The sequence below is a fragment of the Micromys minutus genome, assembly GCF_963924665.1.
Source record: "Micromys minutus genome assembly, chromosome: 10".
NCBI classification, from domain to species: domain Eukaryota; kingdom Metazoa; phylum Chordata; class Mammalia; order Rodentia; family Muridae; genus Micromys; species Micromys minutus.
The window spans coordinates 20,182,652-20,201,490 of record NC_137979.1 but is presented as its reverse complement, the minus strand read 5'-3'; positions in this window follow the sequence as shown (position 1 = coordinate 20,201,490).

Below are 18,839 nucleotides of genomic sequence, written 5' to 3'. Positions count from 1 at the left end.
GAGTCTGGGAGAGAATTCTTGAACATCTGACTCCTTGCTCTGGGTGACCAGATGGCCCAGGGATGTCAACTGGCCAATGTGATGGGATGCATGAGGAGGATGGGAGACAATACAGTCTGTGTCTACTAGCACAGTTAAATTCCAGGAATACCAGTGATCGGATCAAGCCATGTCATACCTGCCTTGCAAGACAAACAAGCCACAAGTTGAGGGGGGATTAGGGGGTGGGCAGGGATAGGCCATAACTGCATGAGAAAGGAAGGGCCAGATGTACAAACCGGAAAATGCCTCAGTGCAGGTGGAGTTTAATACAGTTAACTGAGCTCTATGAACAAGCCTATACCTGCCAGCATGTCAGAGCTTTGTCCGAAGAAGCTCTGGACTCACTAGGTTTGCTCCTGAAAATCCATGGTAAGAATAGCTTGTGATTGACACACCAAGCAGGCAGAACACAGGTAATTCTCCCAGGCCAGGGCCCTAGGCCCCAGTTGCTAAAATCAGGATTATGTCTGTGCTGATTTACTTTCCAACTGGGTTTTGCTTTAAAAAAAAAAAGCCTCCAGGAGACCACCAGATTGTGTGTGAGATTGACAAGAAACGCCAGCCTCCTTTGGGTCTCCCTTCCTGGACAAAGGGCAAACATGAGGGGAAAGTTTCCGAGAAAGAGGTCCTCCTTCTTCTGGAACCTTCACTGAGTGCCAGCCCTAGCCCCAAACAAGTGTGTTTGTGTAGGCTAGAAAGAAACTAAATGCCTTTTACAAGTTCATCTCTGAGCAGAACAAATGTTACCCTCACTAGGAACGCCCAAGCAATTTTGATCCTGAACTACTAGTGCCCAGCCGAGAGCCTATTGTTCAACTGGAAATTTGTGGGGAAGTGGTTTTGGCTGCCATAGTATTGGGAGTAGGGGTCACCATGTTTACTTAGTAGCCAGGGACAATAAGTACCAGGTGCCTACAGTACGGGGTCTGTGGGACAGTCTTGCACAACAGAGCTGTCCTTTATCCCCGTCCGTATCTTTCTAAATACCACACTAAACATCATGCAAATAAAAAAGGGGGAAAAATCATTGGTAGGCAAAGCTCAACCTTGCTTTGTCTTGGAATAAATACACATTTATTTTTGTTTGACCAAACACTGTGACCACTTTGAGAAATCACATTGCTTATGGCAATGATACCCACGGGGTTTAGATCACATCCCTACCAGTCATTGTTGCTGTGGTCTCCCTGATCATCCCTCACACAGAGGAATGTACTTACCGACTTTGTTATGCCATCTTATGTCCTTATGCCCAGACACTTACATAAGCTTTCATGTGTGTGGCTTACACCCTCAGTAAGACATCTTAATTCACACGAAGAGGAAGTTAGCAATGTTGGGAGGCTATGTCATCTATAAATTTCATTTGAGGATGGTCAGAGGGTGTCATAACTATTTGTAAAATAGAAGGTAGCTGTGGGAGACCTCGGGTGTGGGCAGCTGCACCATTCTTGGGTGTTAGTACGAAGGACCCAGAGTGCGGAGCTCTGCCCAGCTGTAAGCTCTTGATCTTTAGACTGGTTTTCTCTGTATTAAGTGCAACTTTTTTCAGCTAATGGCACTAGTTAGAGAAAGTTGCTGCATGATAAATGATGCTGCCATATATAAGCTACAGATGACCCACAGCGACAGCACTGCCATATATAAGCAAATGACCCACATTATTTACCAAAGCCCACTTTTTATTATGCAGGATCTCCGGGGGCCATCTTTGTTGCCCGAAGTGATGCGCCTGCGCCACCTAGTGGATTGTGGGGAAGCCGCCTGAGACCTTTGCAGACAACTACCCCAACACCATGATTTTACATATATTAATTCATTTATTACAAAATCTTTAGGACATAGACACTCTTATCCTCATATCTCATGCGAGGAAACTAAGGCACAAAGAAGATGAATGTTTTGAGTTAAGTTCAGGGAGCTAGTGAGAGGCAAGGCTGGGATTGGAAGCCTCATGGCAAGGGCTCCACACTTGATGCCCCAAACGTGGCTGTGGACTTGCACGTGGCTGCTGATGTGGGAATCACTACTCAGATTCAAAGATAGTACTGAGTCTGTAGAGAGATCTTCGGTCATTTGTGTCGGTGCGGGGAAAGAGCAAAGGCAGAGGAATAGCAGAAACCCAATAGGATATGATCTGGTGGTACAGTCTTGACTTTCATTGGTCCTGGAAATCTTTGCACTACAGTGAAGGTAGGTTATTTCATTCTTCTAGAAGGACATGGGACTCTAGGATGACAAGATCCACCAATTATGCTGTAAGGTTCATGGGTTCAGAGCCCTTCTGTGTACCCTGTGCTTTATCCTAGGACCTGGTATGGATTAAATAGAGTATTTTTTAACATCTATATTGAGATATAATCCGTACACCACTCTGCTCACCCACTGAAAGTGTACAATTCACTGGTGTTTGGTACATTCACAGAATGGTGCCACCATCCTGAAAACCGCCTTTCACTGTTTCAGCAAACGTCATTCCCATTAGTGGCCCTTTCCCATTCTATCAGCTCCCTTCCTAAGCAACCGCTAATCCAGTTCCTTTGTTTGTCCACCTGCTTATTCTTTTATAAATAGAACCACATGATATATGTGTGGTCTCCTTTGACCAGCCTCTTCCGCTTAGGACAATGTTCCCTGTAGCCTACGTCAATCCTTCATTTTGTTTCGTAGCTGAGCAATACACCAGTATATGGTTATACGACACTTTCACTTCAATATCTTCTTGCTGGTTGCTTGGGTTGTGTTGAGGCTCTGAATAACACGGTCACAAATATTTGTGTACACCTTATGTGCGGATGTGCTCTTATTTCTTTTGGGTGTATCCCTAACCTGGAACTACTGAATTGTGGGGTACACCCTTCCTCCATTTTCTGAGAAACTGCTGGACTGTTTTGTGATTCTACCACTCTTTATAGCAGCAGTCTGCAACCTTCCCAATGCTCTGACCCTTTAGTACAGTTCCTCACAATGTGGTGACCCCCCCCCCCCGAACCACAAAATTATTTTCATTGCTACTCCATAACTGTAATTTTGCTACTGTTAGAATCATAATGTAAATATCCATGTTTTTCCATGGTCTTAAACTTAAAATGGTGAAAGGCTCATTAAACTCTCCCAAGGGGTTGAGACCCACTGGTTGAGGACCACTGCATTTCCAATTTCTTTACATCCTCTCCAAACCTCTTTACTATCTGTTGTTACTTCTTAGTTAGAAAGAACAGATTCCTAGACAGTGTGGGCAGAACAGGGACCACTGCAACCACAGGGAGGGGTGTAGGCGAAAGAAGAACAAGGGACTCATTCAAGGCAGCCATTAGGAATGGAAGTAGCAACAACACCATAAAGTTCTCAATAGGTAGACCTTGGCTGAAACTTTCTATGTAGGTCAAGCTGGCCTCAAACCCACAGAAATCTACCTGTTTCTGCCTCCTCGATGGGGTGTTCCAACACGGGGGCGGGGTGTTCCAACACGGGGGCGGGGTGTTCCAACACGGGGGCGGGGTGTTCCAACACGGGGGCGAGGTGTTCCAACACGGGGGCGGGGTGTTCCAACACGGGGGCGGGGTGTTCCAACACGGGGGTAGGGTGTTCCAACATGGGGGCAGAGTGTTCCAACACGGGGGCGGGGTGTTCCAATATACTTTGCTCTGCTCTGCTCTTCCCTTGCTTTTTGTTCTTTCTCCTCCCCACCTCCTTGTCTTCCACCTCCTTCTTCCTCCTCCACGCCCGCCCCTTTCTGGCAGCATCTGTATTGTGGCTGGAGAGATGTCTCAGTGGTCGCAGCCACTTGTTGCTTTTGCAGAGGACCTCCGTGTGATTCCCAGCTCCCACATGGTGGCTCACACACATCTGTAACTTCAATACTAGGTGCTCTGATGCCTTCTTCTGGCCCCATGGGCACCAGGCACATACATGGTACATATATGTCCATGCAGGCAGAACACTCATACACATAAAGTACTACTTTTAAAAAGCAAAAAGGGAGGGAGGCTGGAGAGGTGGCTCAGCGGTCACTGGTCTTGAAGAGGATTCGGGGCCCAGCACCCACATTTGAACTAACTGTAACACCAGGTCTAGGGGATCCAATATCCTCTTCTGGCCTCCAAGAAAACTGCAGGCGTTCAGTATACCTACAGACAAGCAGGCGCCCTCACATACACGTAAATAAAAATAAACTGCTGGCTATGCTAGCCATATAATATGTGATCATGTTCAGCTAGGTCACATTCTTTATCCTCTTTTTGAAGGGTGGTGTGTGTGTGTGTGTGTGTGTGTGTGTGTGTGTGTGTGTGTGTGTAAACAAGAAACAAAGAAAGCAGCATGAGGCTGAGGAAGGAAGATTCCCACAAGCCTAAGGTCAGCCTGAACTTCATAATGAGTTCCAGAAATGTCTACAACTAAGAGCTGGAGACAGCTATCCAATAACTGGTAACAGGTAAACCATGCCTTGTTAAGCTTACTGGTCCCCTGCTATGTCTTAGTTGCCGTGGACAGCAAGAGCATCAACTTCTGTCTGGTTTGTTGCCAACAGCATCCCTGATTTATAGTGTGAATGAAAGGCTGAGACTCCAGAATCCACTATCTAATCAGGGGCTTGAGAACAGAGACATTCTGAGAAATGTAAAGACTCCAAAAGTCACCAGAGGTACAGTGGTGTGACCTCTAATTCCTCCGCTCTGGGGGCTGAGGCAGGTGGAGCTGGAGATACATTGCAAGACCAGTTTTGGGAAAGAATAAACATTGGTCCCAGTGATAGGAACCTTTAATCCCAACACTGGGGGAGGCATAGGTAAGGGAATCTCTGTGAGTTTGAAGCCAGCCTGATTTACATACGTATGGAGCTGTAAACCGGCCAGGGTTACAAACAGAGACCCTGACTCAAACAAACTAACAAATGAGCAGATAACACCAAGTTCATTACCAAATACCTCTAACCGAAGGTTAGTCACAGGGGCATTTCAGGGGTATGAGAAACTAATCAAAATACGGGGCTCCAAAAAGAACAAGGGAGACTGCTGCGAAAAAAGAATGCCAGTCAATAAGAAAGACAAAAAAAAAAAAAAGTTATGAGGTGTGATACAGAAGACTCACATTTTAAATAATAGCCTGAAACTCAAATTCAGGTTGCGCTCAGCTCTGCCGTGGTTTTTCAGGTCCTAGGTTCCTGTGAGAACCGCCGAAGGTATCCAGGTCTTTGAAAAAGGTCGGTGGAAAGGTGTAGCGGTCTTTAGAGAAAGGAGGAGCACCTTCCTCCTCCTCTCAGGTGACCTTAAATTCCGCTCTCTCAGAGGTGTAAATTACCCATTTCCAAGAGTTAATGGAGACAATTCACCATCTCCTCAGTCATTTAAATGGTAATTGCTGAAAGATTAGCTAGCCACCTTGCGTCTAGGTCCACTTAGCTTGACTTGGAGGAAGGGGGCATAAACCCCTTGTCCTTGAGACAAGACCCTCTGCTCACCCAGCTCCTGGCCAAACACTAGAATTCTTCAACTCCCAGACCAACTCCAAGCTAAGGTGAGTGGCTGGGTTTCTCTTGGGTAGTTAGTGTGTCTCTAATTGCCTACATAATTACCCGTGCTCCTTCATGGCCTCCAATTGGGAAGTAACCTGGCAGGCTGCAAGACCGGAGCGAACCATTGAGATGGCAGCGTGACCCGTGAGCGAAGAACCGCAAAGGGCAGGGCAGGCGTGACACCACCTGGCGGAACCTGGGGGAAGAGTCTTAAGAGAGGGCGCGCCTCCGCTCCGGGTGCAATCCGGCAGGATCTACCCGGTGCTCGCTTCCCTCCGCTGCCCCGCAGTCCCGTCCCCCCACCTCCCACCCACAACCACCGCAGGTAAGTGTCACGGGCAGTGGAGACAACCTAGAGTCCGTCCCACGGTAGGTAGCTCTGACTGGGGCTGCGATCGGAGGGTGGCGCCCAAGTTTTTGGAAGGCCGCGGAGGGCAGCTTCAGCACGCACTGCCTGTCTGAGCGGGGTCGGAGGGGGTGGCCCTGGACTGGAGGCGGCCACCCGGGGCTGTGCACGGAGACAGCGGCCCGCGCGCAGCAGGAAGCACACCCGAGCCACAGCCCGATGCACTTGGTGCGCTCTGGCAGCAGCAATGCCCGCCAGCCCCAGCCTGCTCCCGGCCGCGACCCCGGCTCTATGCCCGCCCGCCCGCTCGCCCCGCGGTCGCTCGCGATCACACCGGCAGGTCGCGCTCGGCGTCTGGCCAAGCCTGGAGGAGTCCCGCCGCGCCCGCCCCTCGGGCCACCCCTCCCGGTCCTCCATGCACTGCTCCCCTCTCAGTCCCCATCTCCGGCCGCTCGCTATTTTCACACCTCCCAGTGCCCTGGCCCGGGCGCCTGATTCAGTGCTTAGTAATTAATTTGGCGTTTCAGAATGGTCAGCGGGCTGGATAATGGGCGCATTCATACCCCGGGCTAATCTGAACAGAGGTGGGAAGAAAGGCTTTCACAGACAGAAAATGCCATTCGCCGAGCGCTCAAAGGGGCTGTCACTCCCAGAATAAATCGCCGCCGCGCCCGCCGGCTCCTCTGCCCATTTCCATACAGCCCCGGCCCGCCTCGGACCCGCCGGCCTCTGCCTGTGTGCCCGGGAACCACTCGCCGAGGGCTTTCGACGGGAAAGTAGGGATAGAACTGGACCCAGACTCAGGCCGAAGTGGCTCTGGAAACAGGAAGCCGGGGTTAAGGGCACCGGGGACAAAGAGCTAGATTAGAAAAATCAAGTACCGAGCTAGAAGGAGGTGCTGCTAATTTAACATAAAGCCGGGGCACTAGGATCCCCACCGGTCCAAAGATGGTCACAAGCGTCGGTGGGTGCCTGAGGCCACACCGTGAGATCTTAGCTGTCCTAAATTGCGACTGGATTGCAAAGGTTGTGCAGAAACCGGGCCCGGCTGGTGCAACCCCGACCAGAGCTAGCTTTGCAATATCTTGTCCTTTCTTCGTCCCGGGAAAGAGGGGATGGGAGGGGGGCGTGAGAGGACATAGGAATTCACGTGGAATCTGTTCAGCTCGGTACTTCTGCCTGGATCATAGACCATAGAGTTCCCTCGAGGCCGGGGCTTTTTCTTTAAGTGGCTTGAGTTAAGAATAGACTCCACTTTGACCCCCAAAAGCCTTTTGGTTTGAATGTTGGGGCCTTTCCCTGATGGTGTTCCCTCTCTTCCGGTGCAAGAGGATCCTGCCCACCAGTCTCAGGAGCAGAGGTCTTGAGAGGGCTGAGCTGGTTCCCTCCATCCAGAGAGAAGCTCCTGGGGACTTGACTTTTCTGAGGACAGGGCTCATTGGGTGTCCACCTGGCTGGGTAGATTTGGCTCCTTCAGAGGCTGGACCAGCAAAAAAAAAAGGGGGGGGGGGGCTGGGAGGAAAGGGGCGTCCTGGAAAGGCCAGGGTGTGCCCTGAGATGGAATTCCATGCCACTCACCAACTTCTGACTGGAAGTCACTCCTCCCTTCTGAGGCTCAGTTTCCTCGTTTGCAAAACAAGGGTATATGAGATCACAGTTGGCCCCAAGTGCTGGAGGCTCCCGGGTAGAAGGGATCCCACACACTACCCACACCTCCAGCCACCAGCCCGGAGAGCACACACCCCTGGCATCTTCCCAAGTCTTCACCAACACCTCCTTGGAGTGTTAGCAACCCCGCATTTTCCTTCAGGATGGCTCCGCCCACCCCTTGCTGCAACTGGCTACTAGATTCCAACTCTCCTACAAACTGCATTCTAAGGGTCTCTAGGTTTGGGAGAGGGCATAGGCAGAACGCCACATTAATTTATTTAAATCTGTATACACTTAAGCTTTTTACATTTTTCTCTTTGTAGCCCACACACACTGCACATGGAACTTACAGGACAACTTGTGGGAGGCAGTTCTCTCCACTGTGTGGAGGCCCCGGGGAATCGAACTTAGGTCATCCGGCTTGATGACAAGTGTTTTTTTTTTTTTTTTTTTTTTTATCCACGGAGCCATCTCACTGGCCCAGAACACTACATCTTAAATGAACTTCCTAAGCTATTGATACCAGTGGTACAGGGGCCATATTAAAGAAAGGCAGTCCACATTGGGCTCTTCTCAGATGACCCCTCTTCCAGGCTCACACACTGATTGCCCTCCACAACTCTCATTTGATCAGCAAAAGCAGACTGGTAGCATAATGGTTAGAGCCTATTTCTAGAAACTACTGTCAAGTCCCAAGAATTTGCAGCCAATCAGAGCAGTCGTAGATGATCTCATCATCCAGCCAGGTGAAGAATGGCCTAAGAGAGCTATGTATGGGCTGACCGGACATCGAGTCCCCCAATCCAGCATGCTAATCTTGCACACTGTCAGCAGTGCACACACAGTACAGCTGTGTTCAGAGGTTTCCTTAGCAAGAGAAACCTGTCCTTAGCAGGGACAGAGCAGCTAACTTCGGTGGGACCTGTGCCAGCAATAACCCAGGTGTGAGCTATGGCCTAGAAAATGTAGCACCTGACCTTTTACCACACTGGGCCAGAAAAGACAGAGGATAGGAGAGGGTGTGAGGTGGCAGAAAGGACTGGAAGACTGAAAGGCAGTGGGCAGGGGGAGAAGAAACCGTTAGGAGCGAAGGGGGGGCCCAGGAAAGGGACAAGTCCCTATTTATGTAAGCCATTTGTAGCTGTGGATTGTAAAACCGGGCAGGATCCTCAGGAGTAATTCATAGTGTTTGGACAAGACAAACATTGTTCTGCTTTAAACAAACCTCCAGAAAGGTCAGCTTGGTTCATCCCTTTGCTGTGAGTTGCTGAGACTATCCAGATGATGAGAAAATCAGATCTTAGGGGAGGGGGCCCAGGCAGGAGGCAGTGGTCTCCTGAGCCCTTGGTATGCTGGGTGATACTACCCAGTACAAGAAAGGAGCCTTGGCTGCTGGTGAAAGAGCTTGGATCCTACCCCGGAGCCAAGAGACGCTGGACACATCTGTGCACATCACAGATGATGAGATTGCCAAGGAGCATCCAAACTCTGCGGCAAAGCCAAGACTTGCCTTGTCAGTGCAGAACCGATGGAAAAGTAATTCCTAGAGGAAAAACTGAATTAGACGCAATAGTCTCCGCTCCAGATACGCTCCCGGACACCAAGAAATCCGTGTTCCATCCATGGAGACATTCCAGTGGGGCCCTTCTAAGCTCACTTAGCAAATGGGTGATTTGTTGGTTTGTTTGGTGCCTACTCTGCAAAGTTCTATGCTAGGTGTTTAGGGTACACTAATGAGCAGCCATTCCTGGAGCCTACAGCCCAATTTATGGTCTTCATCTCTGTCTTCCCTAAGACAATTTTACTTCCAACTTCCCCACCACCACCACCATAACCTTCCAAGCACCCAGATCTCTCAACGGTGTGCACCCAAAAGTGTTAGCTGCCACTATAGTGGATGGTTGTGACTGCATGACTTCACCAGTTCCCAGCTGCAGAGGACAGTTTTCATTGTCATCTACCATCTAGGTTCATTCTTAAAAAAAAAAAAAAAAGATTTATTTATTTTATGTATGTGGGTACACTGTCACTGTCTTCAGACACACCAGAAGAGGGCATCAGATCCCATTACAGATGGTTGTGAGCCACCATGTGGTTGCTGGGAATTGAACTCAGGACCTCTGGAAGAGCAGTCAGTGCTCTTAACCACTGAGCCATCTCTCTCACATCTCTCCAGCCCTCATTGTCTTGTTAGTTAATAATAATTTACTAATAGTGTTGTCCAATATTTCTGTGATGTCTGTTATCATTTCCCCATACATGATCTCCAGTTGTTCAGGGCAGCTTGAGTCTCTCTCAAGAGAGTGGTCCCCTTGAAGATGATAGCAGTGCCTTGGTAACTGGTTCTCTAAGAATTAAAACTGATTAGTGCTTCTGACACTTCGAGATCTTTTGACTGCAATTTTGCTTTATAGGGTTAGGGATTACACCTAGTGCCTTGGGCTTGCTAGATATATTTACTTCTTCTTTTGCTGTGACAAATTCCCTGACAAAAAAGAGAGAAGGGGTTCATTTTTGGCTCACAGTTCACAGCTCACAGTTTGGGGTAGCTAAGGAACTTCCATAGATAAGAAACAGAGAGAGAGAGAGAGAGAGAGAGAGAGAGAGAGAGAGAGAGAGAGAGAGAGAGAAATGCCTGTGCTCAGCTCACTTTAAAAAACACAGTCCAGGATCTTAGCCTAGGGAATGGTGCCCCCTACAGTGGACAGGTCTTCCCACCTCCATTAATCTAATCAGTATAATCCCTCACACACCACACTGAGGCTCCCTTCTCCCAGGTGATTCTAGTTCTCAACAAATTGACAATTGAGATTAATCAACCTTCTAGGCAAGAACTTTATCATTGAGCTTTACCCCTCGGCTTCTTGATACCCATAGAAGAAAGGGAAGAAGGAAGGACAGAAAAGAGGGGTTCTATCCTTATTTTTTCTAGAGGAAGCCTGTACTTAGGAAGGTGAAGTGCTTTGCCCAGAATCACAGGATGTTAATGCAGGTGCACAGTTTTGGGTCTGCTGACCACCCAAGGAGTTCCCTGTGAGACCCCATAAGCCAGGTGCTCAGCCTCAGGCGTGGCAGTGGCCTCCTAGGCTGAGCTATATCCATCTGCTGTGTGTAGTGTCTGGCATCATTCTGGGGCTGGCATGGTGGCCGTGCTGATGTCAGCTTCTGTAGTGAGGAAAGGGCTCCTCCTGCCCCTCCACTAATCCTAGTTTCCTTTGACACCTTATTACGGTTGAAATGTCCATGTACTTACCCAATCTGTTTGGAATCAGTGATCCGTGCCTGCTGGAGTCAAGTCTCTAGACTTTCTCCACGTGATATATATAGACCCATAATACCTCATTTTAGTGACATTTGGGGAAAGTTAAGTGAGTCCATATAATTGAATTTTGTAGTTAACAGAAGCTTACACCTTTAAGCATAGAAACTTTCTAATGTCATCATTCTTCATTAAAAAGAACTAGTTTCCCCATCACAATCATGACATACCCCCCCCCACACACACACATACACCTAAATTACCAGTGTAGAGAGGAGCAGGTGTTCCTGGGATGGGGTCAGATGTGATAACCCACAAGCCATTCAGCGACTTAGAGTTGTCGTCTAGAAATGTCAGTGTTGAAGTAGTTTTCTCAGACTCCTGGCCTTAGTTTCCTTCTTTGTTATCTGAGGGGGTGTGCTGCGGGGGGGGGGGGCACTAGAAGAGGCACTAAGGCCTGCCACTGGAATTTTGGCCTGCATCCCCAGGTTGGTCTGTGATCTATTCTCCTGTTTGCTCAGTCTATGACCAGCAGTTACTAGTCATCAAGGATCCTCCCCTGGGAGTTCTCTGACCCCCTGAAAGAATGAAGAGTTTCTCACCCCAGATTATAAGCACCTTGAATGAGGAACTCTCAAGGTCCCTGTTAACCGGAGTTTCTTACCATTCATTCATTTGGGGCAGGGTTCTGGACCAGGAAGGATACTTCCAACTGGGTTCATAATACCTAAATAAAAAGAGCAATGGCTCAGAAGCTCAGAGGAGATTAGGAACATTAAGGGGAGACCACTGACTATAAGAGGACCCAAAGAACTTGAATAATGTGTGAAGGCCAGAGCGTTATCGGTTCCTTTTTGTTTCTTGTATTTGCCACAAACCTTGCTTTTAAGAAAAATGGGGTGGAGGGTCCTTATGTCACATTGGTCTAAATTTCAAGTGGATGGGAACAGTGGTGGGCCATCTCTTCCAAGGGCAACTGATAAGTGTGAGTAGTGATTCAGCATACATGTGTGTGCATGCGGGCATATGTGGAAGGAACCTACTGGCATTTAGAGGCCAGGGGCCAGAGACACTAAATGTTCTGTAGAGGGCAAGACCACTGAATGATGCTCAGGAAAGATTTATGGCAGTGGGCACCTAGGTGGAGCCTGTTCTTAAGGAGACAGTTTGTATTGAATCTTGAAGGAATATTTTTTCCATCTTAGCTAATAACCTTTCATTCCTTTTCAAATTACTTGCACCCAGATACACCTGTTCGGGTCCCGTGACTACCCCCCACAGGATGTTTGTCTAGGTGGTATCACTCCAGAGCCATCTCTAAGCCCGCAAGTCTCAGCCAGGGCACCTCTCCTTCCGCTGCAAATGCTAGTGAGTGGAATCCTAGTCTTATGCTTGAGGCCCCCCACAAGTTCCTCTACCCAGAACCCAGCCTTTCATTTACACCCTTTGTTTCCTTCCTCTGGGAGGATCTCCCATCCATGACAAAGCCTCCCCCACTGTGACCCAGTTTCTTTATTTTAGGAGGACTTAGGGGGGGATCTTGTCAAAAGTGTTTTTGCAAATGAAAATAAATGACATCTGCTGGCTTCTCTTATCCACATGCATTTCCCTCCTTCAAAGGGCCCTGGTAGATGAAAGGATTCAGTGGATTTGGGATTTGTACTGATTTCTGTGTTCAACTCAACTCGGGAATCCTCAACCAAGAAGCCTGCACAAGGTGGGGCTTGACCTAGTGATACAGCAAAGGAGGAATCCCTAGAATTCTGAACACCACACAGGCGTGTTTCTTACATTCTAACTTCCTCCCCAGAACTCTCCTGGGACCTTGAGCAGTCCCTTGAGCAGTACCCCAAGTAGCCAGACTGGTGAGCCAGACTCCAGAAGGCTCGACATGAAAGGACACCCCCAATTCTTCCAGGCTGAGAGATCTGGCAAGTAGATCTGAGGATTGCAATTATTAAAAACAAGACAGGCTGGGGCTTGGGTGTAGCACTATCCTAGCATGTGTGAGTTCTTACATTATATCCCCAACGCAGACACACACACACACACACACACACACACACACACACACACACACACACACACACCCACTCACACATACACACACATACACACACCAAACAAATGCCTATCATATCTGAAACATCTTCACTTTTCAAATCTCTATAACAGGGCTATAAAAATCGGGTGTGGTTCCTTTCGGTTCAAAATGATTCAAGTGATTCTCCTATGGATAGAGCAACTTGTTTAAAGTTACACCAAATGCAAGTTGGTGAACAGGAATCAAGCCCTATCCTAAACCAACTTCTTTGTATTTTTCAAGGGAACACAATCAATTTTGAGAGGCCGGATGCCCCCACATTGCCTCTGATTACAATTTCTGGTTTGTGTTCAGGTCCCAGGAGCCAGGTCCCCTAGGTCTGACTTCTTACCTGTAGCAGGGGGGTACTCAAAAGTCCAGTGGATGCAGGCCAAAGCTCATACTTCTGGTAGACCTCAAGCTCTTCTCTCAGGATTGAGGTCCTGATAGTCTCATCTTTTTCCATGGGTGCTGACAGCTCCACATTTTGGTATCAGACTTCTTTTTTCTTCTTTTTGAGACAGGGTTTCTCTATGTAGTCTTCTTGGCTGTCCTGGAACTCACTCTGTAGATAGACCAGGTTGGTCTCTAACTCACAGGGATCCTCCTGCCTCTGCCTCCCACACACTTGGATTAAAGGCACGAGTCACCATTGTCCAACTCAGACTTGTTTCTTCTTTTTATTAAGATTTATTTAGTTAATTTTGTGTGTATGAGGGTTTTGCCTGAATGAATGGCAATGTCCTATGTGTGCCTGGTGTACTATGAAGTTCAGAAGAGGAAGTTAGATCTCTTGGAGCTGGGGTAACAGATGGTTGTGAGTTATGTGGGTGCTGGGGATTAAACCTGGGTTCTCTGGAAGAGCATCAAGTACTCTTAACCACAGAGGCATCTCACTAGCACCAATAAGACTAGTATAGTTCCAACATCTGTTCCTGTCCTTACCCATGATGGCTTAATTATCTCCCTTTAAAACAGAAATAATGAAATCCTAACTTACATCTTACAAAGATGCGAGAACCATTCACCCAAGTAGGCACGGCACATGCTTGGTTTCAAAAGTAAAAGTCATACTGGGAAGGGTGGTTCGTATCTGTCATCCAGTTCTTGGAAGGCTGAGTCAGGAGAACCTCAACTTCAAGGACAGATTGGGCTATATGGTAAGACCTAGTCTCTGAAACCAAAGCAAGTAGGACCTGTGTGCTAGTGTGGATAGCTCAATGGGAGAGTGCTGACTTAGCATGTATTAGACCCTGGGCTTTATCCCAAAGACTGAAATGAAAACCCAATATAAAGTGATAAATGCCTAAGATAGAGCTCTTAGGTATTTAGGAGATGGAGGTCTCAGCTCCCTCTAAGGTCTGTTCTGCCTCCTGGCCCTCTTCCTCCCAGGCCCTTAGCCCTGGCTCTCTGTGCCCCATCTTTTGGCTCTAGCCTCCTTTCATTTTTCATCCTGCTCACTGACTGCGCTTCCCAGTCATATGCCGCTGCACAGCCCACCCTCCTTGGGGACCCCACTCCTCCTGCAGCATTCTTTCTGCTCCACACTACGTATGCTTGATGCTCGAGGCAGGGCCGGCTAACCTCTACAGCCCTTCCATCTTTATTAGAGCAACTCCAGGAACAAACCCCAAAGACTCCTGCTTCCTTAAGACCAGCATCACAAGGCTGGCTGCCCTGCTTCTAACATTTCTTCCAAAGCTACTCTAGGTCTATTCCAAGTCTTACCTGCTTCTAAGGCACTATTGGTGACAGCTGAGACTCCCTCAGTCTGATGTTAGCTATGGGTGTCTTTACAATATAAATAACGCCTTGACCTCTTTGTCTTTAAGTCATTCATTGTTCCTTCAGGGGACCCTCCTATCCCTCCCACCCCCTGCTGGTCCTCATGGGTCTTAACCTCATACCCCCCCGGGGGGCACTCCACCTGTGGAGCCCTGAGTATCCAGTTTTGGATCACAGTCTCCTTAGTAACCTCCCATCCTGTTTCCTCTTTGTCTTCCTTAGCTCTGTCCAGAAGTCTCCGAGAGGGCAGAATGCGCCTTAGCAGCCCCTCTCCAAAGCGGAGGTAACTGAGCAACCGCTTTAAACGTCATTGCTTTGAGTTTCTTGATGCTGCCATTGAAAGAGCTTACATACAGTTCTTGGCCAAACCACCGTGCAGCACAGCTGTCTTTTAAGGTTTGCGGGGGCTGCAGAGGTTCTGTTCTTAGGTGTGTGTCCCAGGACTGTGGGGGCTATTATCTACTGCCTTTCTTATTATTATCTACTGCCTCTCTTACAGATGCTCCTTGAGCTCCGTGGGCTCTTTATTCTTCCCAGCAAGACGCTGTCTTTATCTTAGGGAACAAGGACGTAAGGTGGCCCCAGTGCCCTCAAACCTTCGGTGTGACGGCCCTTCCCCCACTCTCAGCTGATCCTCTCACTTCCTATTCCCTTGAAACCTGGGAAGCTTTCGGGCCACCTGACTGATCACACTGCCACCTCTCCTGCGGGCTCTTTTCTATCACATAGGCACGTTCGTAATAGCCTTATCTTAGAAACAATAGAAAGCCCAGGCCTGCCCTCCTCCCAGATCACCTTCCTGCTAGGCCCCCGCGCTCTTTCCTACCGCTTGTCAACGCACGTCCTGGAAGCTGTCCGCACTTGCTATCTCTGCTTTCTCACCTCGCTTTCACTCCACAACCTTAGCGGACTGGCTTGTGTCCTCGCCACTCCGCTGCAGTGCCCTGCCAAGGTCACCAATTCAGAGCTTATCTTGACCTCCCGAGGCCAGGGGCGGCGATCACTGCCTTTACTACCCTGTTTCTTGCTAGGACACCTGAGTCCCCAGATTCTTCTCCGTGGGCCACTCCTAAGTTCCCACTTTGCCCCCCACTCTCCCTCTCCTAGCTTGTTTCATCCTTAAGCTTTGCAGGTAGGGAAGGCGGTAAGCCCAGGATGGTGGCTCCTCCTCCTCGTGCATTCCTCGCAGAAACACCTGGGAATTTGCTTTCTCACCCAAGCGCTCCTCTGTTGTTTTGACCTCATTTGTACCCTGGATCCCGCTGCTCAGGGCCCGCCATGCCTTCCTGGGGTGTATTTATAACCCCCACTTGGAGAAGGAACACTTGGACATCTGTTTTGTTCATTTGTCTCCTCAGAAGGCAGCATGCATCAGAAAGGGACATTGACAACTGAAGAGTGTACTGGAACAGACTGCAGGCTGGTCAGAAATCCAAGTTCCATGAAAGAAAAAAATGGGACCATTTTGCCTAGGAGGGGTGGGGGCTGGGGGAGGGGGGGAATTGGGGGAGGGGTGGTGTGGATTTTGAATAAAGGTAAAGAAAGAAGTTCTGGTATATCCCAGAAGACCCGAACCTCTTAGATTGCAGCTCGAGGACTGCCTTGCCTATCAGGAAGAACTAAAGACCAAGTTAGGCTATAAATGATCATGATAAAAGTAAAAAAGCACTGTCTCCCCATTCCCTGCTAAAGACCACTGGTCTAGCAGTGCAGAAAAACCACAAGCCATGAAAGGTGATTTCAAACTCAGCATCTCCCAAACTTGCTGTCACACAAGATCTACTGAAAGCTCTCTGTAGAAACAGCAAGACAAAAACTCTGTACTCCAAGATGTACGGAGCTCGGGGGAGCTGAGCCCCCCTGTTTGTCCCTTTTTGACCCCTCCTGAACAAAATGTGAGTTCCTGAGTTGTTCTGCTGCGATGCCTTCCACCTATGTGCAGGGCTGGCCACAGCGCCTGCCACAAGGAGCTCACTGCTGTGACTATTGTGGGGATGTTTGCTCACACTGTGTTCCCTTTATGAGGCCCCCCAGGAGAAATTCCTGTCTGATTTTTAGTACCAAGAAGAGTTGTAATTCTCTTGAGCAATAGCTCTGTTTTTATCTCATGGACACTGGGAATTGTGTGAGGGACATGGTCTCCTTTTCATTTTGGCTGCGGGGAAAGCTGAGAAACAAATTGGTCGCCCACCCACAGGAGGCAGATAGGCCATCCCAGGGTGAGTTTTGGCATGATTCCCGTGCCTACTTTGTCTTCCCTTTGCCTTTTCTCCATTAGCTTTCCTTCCCATTGTATTACAGAAAATTGAGAACATATCAGCAAAGATAAGTCAGAATCACGAGTCATTTTCCTTTCAGGACATAACCACTATTAACAATGTCTCCTAATGAACACTTTTTAAAAAATTAGAAATGACACTAGATTGTGCGTGCTTTTCCAATGCCACAGAACACTTTCCACAGAATTGAGCATTCTTGAAGTAATTAAAATTTTCTGTGTTGCTTCAGCAATTTAATACTGATCAATTCACAATGCTTCTTTATCTACCATAAGGCTGGCCTTCTGTATATGTGTTTATTCATTCACATAGTGTTAGCAATCAAGTCAAGGGCCTTCTGCTTGCTGGGCAAGCACTCGACCAGAAAGCTACACCCCAGCTCTGGTTTTATGTGTATTTACACAGGCATATATGTAGCAGGTTATTTGAGCTGTTATGTGACTGCTCTATGTAAGCATATGTACAATACGTTGTAATACTCCTGTGTGTCAACTCATTTGATGCTCATGAGCCTATGAGGTGCAGATATTGGAATCCCCCTTTTATAGATGAGAAAGCCGAGGCGTTAGTTAGATCCAGGCACTCTGGCTCCAAACTGCGTTCTTCCAAGTGCTCTGTCTCCTTCCAGCATACCACTGAGATGTCAAAGTCCACCACGGTTAAACATTTCTTCTAGTCCCTTCCACCCCACTTCTGATTTATGTTATTTCGCCATGTTTTAAGGACCCTTGTAACTCACCTGCAGTCCTTCCTACCACAAGGCAAGGCATAAACAGCACAAAGTGGTAAACTACACAAGCAGGCAAAGCTAAAGCACAACCCCAGGAACCAAGGGTGAGTCCAGACTGTCCCTGCAATGACATGGATTTATTTCCTTGTGCCTCCCTGGAAGAGCTGGCTTGGGTGGCCAGCTCTCAGGAAGGCTAGGAAGAAGGGCCTTCGTCCAAAGAGAATGAGCTGGGCCTGCCCATCCCTGAGGCCCTGTCTGAGGTCCTCGGAGTCTATGAAAGTGGAAGGAACAGAAGAGGCAGGCAATACAGCTAACAAGGAAGCCCTTGGGCCAGAACCAAGAGTAGAGCTTTCCATCCAGGTCTGTTACTGAATCACATTTTAAATAAGAAAGAAACGTAACCGAAACTATGTTTCAGGCTCAAAGCCTCCTAGATGCTCACCTCTGAACTCTGGCTGTGGCTGCAGGACAGCCAGAGGTTACCATTCTAGACCACAGTTCTTTTGTTAAGGCAACAGAGAACGAGGCCAGAGGCTGGGTGGCCTGAGGACACCCCCGTGTGACTGTAATTGGGTGAGATTATCCATTAGACAAATGTGGTGAGGAAGCTCAGATTTCTTTGAGATGGGTTATGTTCCCCACGCTGGCCTTGAACCCATGGGCTTAAGCTAGTTCTCCAGCCTTGGCCTCCAGAGCAGTTGAAAAGATTAGAGCACACCAACCTGCCGGAGAACATCACTGCCTCAGGCTATAGGCCCAGATTTTACTTTTTTAGTAGCCAGGAGATTTGGGGGGTCTTATCCCTACCCCTGAGACCTCTTAGCTGGAAAGTGGAGTGAATTGGTATTGTGCAAAGCGATTGTGGGAATCTCCCTAGGGATACTTAAAAAACAAAACCACAGGATCTAGGAGGTGCCAAGTCAGCTTCAGGGGACCTCGGGAGGACTGAACTGGCCCCACGTCTGAAGTTCAGGACAGACCTGACTAGCCCACTGTCCAGGTGTGTCCAAGCTTCTTGGCCTTTAGCCTCGAGTCTACCACAGCTTCCAGGCCTAAAAGAAAATTTCGTTCCTTACAGATGGGCCTAAGGCAGTGACAACTCTGAAGTTTACAGGCTGTCTCTTGTCGCCACATTCCCCTTAGAGCCTAG